This window comes from Schistocerca piceifrons, chromosome 3 (genome assembly GCF_021461385.2).
Source record: "Schistocerca piceifrons isolate TAMUIC-IGC-003096 chromosome 3, iqSchPice1.1, whole genome shotgun sequence".
Lineage (NCBI taxonomy): Eukaryota > Metazoa > Arthropoda > Insecta > Orthoptera > Acrididae > Schistocerca > Schistocerca piceifrons.
This window is the reverse complement of record NC_060140.1, coordinates 915106310-915112116: the sequence shown is the minus strand read 5'-3', so window position 1 is coordinate 915112116 and position 5807 is coordinate 915106310.

Below are 5807 nucleotides of genomic sequence, written 5' to 3'. Positions count from 1 at the left end.
TTTTAATTGACACTTTATTTATGCGACTTCTCCTTTTTGGCTACCCTGATGTGGAAGTATTGACTTTGAACGTATATATTTGTCGAATTATTGGTCGTCTTGACACAGCCTCCTGATGCTGTCGTTTGTAGACTTGCTAGTTATAGTTACGTGAAGAATACATTTGAGCTCTGACTTTGCTGTCGAACTCCACCTCCCATAATGCGTGGCGGCCGTTAACTACGTAGTCATCACCAGGAGCTTGTCTCCTGCACTGCACGCCGTCTATGAAGGTACGGACCAAGTTACTTGGGCTCAATCCAACTCCCCAGTTTGCTGTTAGTATGTGACGTTCCTGTGTCACTAGCATATCAATAGGAACACGTCAGTCAGGTTGCAGTACCCGTTGCTGAGTTTCAGTTCTCCATTTACTGCTCAAATATGAAGATGAGTTGTTGAATGGTGGCATATTAGAGAATTGATCACTCTGAGTGGCAACTTCGGGTCACAGAGAATATTATCAAACTATTTTGCATAAATGTGTATGTTGCTGTATGGGTAGTATAGCATTCAGAAGACTCTACGGATGCTGTAACACATGTTCTTATATATTTCGCCCGACCGCTGTGGCCGAGCGGTTCTAGGCGGTTCAGTCCGGAATCGCGTTGCTGCTACGGTCGCAGGTTCGAATCCTGGCTCGGGTATGGATGTGTATGCTGTACTTAGGTTAGTTAGGTTTAAGTAGTTGTAAGTCTAGGGGACTGATGACCTCAGATGTTAAGTCCCATAGCGCTTAGAGCCATTTCAACCACTTTTCTTACATATTTCAATATTGCCTTTCGCCTCATAAGGTTGAAGGCAGATCCCATAGCCGTTGTGCGGCCACAATCATGTCGGAAACCTTTTCGCGTGAATAATGAGAGTACAAATGGGAGCTCCTCCAACGCACTGCCCTTTTACACTTTGTGTACGTGATAATACCGCCATCTGTATATGTTCACATAGCTAACCCGTGACTTTTTCACCTGAATGTATAATCGTTCCTACTAATGGTGGCTTCAGTTTGGGAAAAGTTGCCACGCTTCTCCGCTGCAGCGTTGTATGGGCTTGATTGAAGGTGACTCAAGTTTTCAAATCTTATTCTAACCTTTGATCACCGTATTTTCAACACAACATCACTTCCCATAAGTTCTAAATTTTAAAATCTGTTGACTTCTACTCTTCCTGTATGCGTTTTTCGTACATTTTGTTTTCATTATCCATCTACAACAATAGAGCAGAGTTTATTAGACGACAGGCGAAACTCGATCGCGATATACACCACGAAAGTAAGGCCACTTTATTATAACAATATTTCAGGTGCCCCAGTCCCAACTACACGACAAGAAAAGTTTTCTATTTTTCATCTTTTTATCATATACCAGTAAACCTCAGAATCTTTAAAAATCCTAACTCCCATGCATTATACAGCTTCAAAGTTCATTTACTTTACAAATAAGTTACGTGTTAAATATTTCACTTTGAGCATGTACCTGAGAAAACGTGTAGCAAACGTTTACTTAAAGTTTGTTGGTAGTTGCTAAGCTCTCTCTTTACGAAACACTGGATGAATATAGTCTGTGTAATGTGAGGTCCATTTTATGGAAAAGTTAATTTTTCATGCATCAAATGTTTCTGAACCATGCGTCATACAATGATACAACTTTGCAGTTACATTCTGTGGTGTATCTGGATGCTGTCCGCAATCTCTGTTGTGCACAGAGTTGGTAACAAAGAAGTAATAAGTTAAAATGTGAAGCCTGATACTGAGGTTTCCTTTCAAAATTTTGTGGGGAGTGTCAGCGAGAAAATGTTTCGAAAAGGTGTGTGTCAAGTTTGTTGGAAGTCGCTAAGACCTGTCGTTCTCAAAGACTGTATGAATATATTATTTGCGCGCCTTCAGGTAAGTTGCCTCGAGACAAAAATAAATTGTTCAAATGGCTCTGAGCACTATGAACTTAGAACTACTTAAACCTAATTAACCTAAGGACATCACACACATCCATGCCCGAGGCAGGCTTTGAACCTGCGACAGTAGCAGTCGCGCGGTTCCGGACTGAAGCGCCTAGAACCGCCCGGCTACCGCGGCCGGCCGCCTCGAGACAAACAGAGTGTCTTATTGTGTCAACTTTTAAGATAAGATTATACCTCTTTTGCTATCCCGCCTGGTAGGCGCCGCGTGGGTCTGCTCCTGTAAACTGAAGGGTAGGCCGAATGTAGGAAGCGAGTAGGAGCAGGAGAGGTAAAAATCTCGGTACTGCAGTGTGAATTAAAATCAACTTTACTTTAGCAAGACGATGGACACAAAACTTTGCACTGAGGTGCAAGTACGTGCGAAGCCCCATGTCTCAAGCTCCCAGAAGATACACAGGCAAAATCTGTAGCGTTTCGTCCACTACGAAATACAAACAACGTTGCTAGGTCGTCTACGGGGAATCAAATGGGCGGAATCTGGAGCGGCGCTCGTAGAGCTGCACAGTGCCGGCTAGAGGGTGCTGTCGTCGGTGTCCGTGTCGTAGTTCCAACCTACGAACTTGTACCTACGACGTGGCATCGTAGCTATCGATACCACACCTTTTAGTGAGCAGATTATGACAGAATTTCAAATTTTTAAAATCATCCAATTATAGAGCAATGTATTGAAAATAACATTGTTGCCACTAGAAACCTTTAGACAACTATCATCAACTGCTAAAAGGTTTCAGGATAGTGCTAGAGTTTTCAACTCCAGAAGTAAATCAATTTCATGCAATTTTTTTTTTTTTAGCTTTCTTCTTTTTTGTGTTGGAAGGCAACTGGAATTAGAGAAACTAATACACGCACACACACTCACTGGTCATACCGGATTCGAGAGCCCATTGCCGCAGCAACGTATTTTCGCCACCTGTCCCTGTCTTGGGCTATTTCCTTCCATTCAGCTTCAATACCTAGGCTCCTCAAATCAGCCTTCACGTTGTCCTCCCATCTACGCCTCGGTCTCCCCACAGGACGTTTTCCCTCTAAGTGCCCTACCAGTACTCTGCGCGCTGCCCTGCCCACATCCATTCGAGCTACGTGACCCGCCCATCGCAGCCTACGTGATTTAATAATACTGATTATGTCAGGGCTTGCATAGAGTTAGTGAACCTCTTCGTTATGCAGTTTTCGCCACTCTCCGCTAATGTCATCCCTTTTTGCTCCGAAAATTTTCCTTAAAATTTTGTTATAAAATACTCGAAACGGCTTTTCATTTTGCACAGTGAGACACGAAGTCTCATACCCATACAGCATAACTGGTAGAATAATAGTTTTGTATATTCTAGTCATTAAATTCCTAGACAATATCCGTGATGAAAGTAATCTATTCAGTGAGAAGTAGCACGCATTTCCCGCCCGTAATCTCTTCTTCAGTTCGGATTTAATCTCATTTCTCGAAATGATGTCCTCGCCTAGATACTTAAATGTGTTAACTTTTTCAAACTGCATGTCTCCAACTCTTAACATTTTCTGATCTACTGCTGTTGGCATTCTAGTAGTAACCAGGTATTTAGTATTGTCTTCACTTTCCCTTAGACCTACATCTTCACTAGCCTTGATTAACGCATTCGCATTTGCTGTTACAGATTCTTTCCTATCGCTAATGATGTTTATGTCATCTGCATACCGTAATATCTTAATATTTCCATTTAACTCCACACCCTCTGAATTATCTGCTTCCATTCGTAGAGTATATTCTAGGACTAAATTAAAACATATCGGAGACAGGGCATCTCCCTGCTTAAGTCCGTTCTTTATTAAAAATTCTTTTGACTCCAGTTTCCCCTCGCGTACTCTACCTGTTGCGTTTTTCAAACTCGGTTCTATAAGTCTAACATACTTCTTTGGTATTCCAAGTTCCAAAACAATTCTGTACAATTCTGATTGCAATACTGAATTATATGCATTTGTAAAATCTATGAAAAGATTTTGAACTGGTTTATTGTATTGCCATTTCTTTTCCAAAATTTGACGCAAGGTGAATATTTGGTCTATAGTTGATCTGTTCCTCCGAAAGCCAGCTTGGTAATCCCCTACCATTTCATCTGCATATGGTGTAAGCCTGCTTAGCAGAATATTCGAGAAAATTTTGGAACATGCTGGTAATAGCGATATCCCTTTATAATAATACAATCCATTTTGTCGCCCTTCTTAAAAATTGGGATCAGAATCGACTCCTGCCACTCTTCAGGTATCTTCTCTGAGTTCCATACTTTAGTTATCACTTTGTGAACTACTTCCACCAATTTCTCTCCCCCATTTTTAACTAATCCTGCAGTTATGCAAACTGATACTGGTGCTTTATGGTTTTTCAATTTGTTGATTGCATCTCTTACTTCCTTTAACGTTGGCTCAGGTATCTGTGGTTCTGCTGTATGTATATCGTACGCCTGCTCATTTCCATCTTCCTGGTGTACATTTAATAGATGCTCAAAATACGCCCTCCAGTGACTTAATATAGCACTGGGGTCTGTCAGTATTCCCCCGACATCCCGTCGAAGTGCATTTGTCTTAGCCCTGAACCCCTTCCTGTACCCATTTATGTATAGGTAAAGTTCCCTAATGTTTTTTTTTTTGTTTTACTGTTTGTTTCCATTTTTGTAATTTGATTGTTCAAATAATCCCTCTTCTTTTCCCGTAGCCTACGACCAATTTCCCTTCTGATCTTCAAGAACTCCTCCTTTTTCTGTCTCCCATTCTATCCCAACGTAATGACGGTTTTCTCGTTTTCTCTATCAATTTCTTGCATTCCTCATCAAACCACGGTTTCCTCCTGTTCTTCTTAATTATACCTATTGTGATATCCGCTGCCTCTTTAATATTATTCCTCACAGTGATCCACTGCTTACTTACATCCTTGTCTTGACCTTCGCGTGTCGTGAGAGCTTCAAACCTATTTGAAACTTCTATCATGTACCTTCTTTTAAAGTTTTCGTCATTTCGTTTGTCAGTGTCGAACATAACAAGTTCTGCATTGTGACACCTTGATGTTGCTGTAGATAGCCGTTGGTGAACTTTGGCAAGTACAAGAAAATGATCAGAATCGCAGTCTGCTGCCCTGAAAGTTCTAACATTTTCTATACTAGTGTGCCCTCTCCGATCTACAAGAACATGATCAATTTGGTTTCGGGAGTGTCCATCCGGAGAGACCCAAGTTGCTTTATGAATGTCCTTCCTTTTGAAGTATGTGCTCTCAACAATCATGTCTTTTGAAACAACAAAATTAACCACCATTGTGCCATTATCATTCGAAATGTTATGCAAACTTTCTTTCCCAATAGTAGGCCGGAATGCTTCGTTCTTCCCAATCTTCGCATTAAAATAACCTATGATTAATTTTGTTCCATACGAGGAGAAATCATCCCACAGTTAATCTAGTTCTTCATAAAAGCAGTCTTTAACAACCTCTTCAGTGTCCTCAGTTGGAGCGTGTACATTAATTACCACTAGTCTATTCCACCTGCCGGACATCACTATAACTGACAGTCGGTCACTAATGAACCTTATATCTCCGATTGCGTGAAGCACTTTTCTCTGTACTGCGAAACCTGTTCCGAAACTGTGAGCTTTCGCATCTCCATAGAAAAGTGTATAGTTACCCCACTTCATGCTACCCTCCCCCTGCCACCGAGTTTCTTGAATACCTGTAATGTCTACATCGTATCTATCTAATTCGTCTAACAATGTCTGGAACGTTCCTGGCCCGTTCAGACTTTTAACTTTCCATGTTCCCAACCTGAAAGTTCCTTTCGGCCTGAATCTCTTCGAGGTAG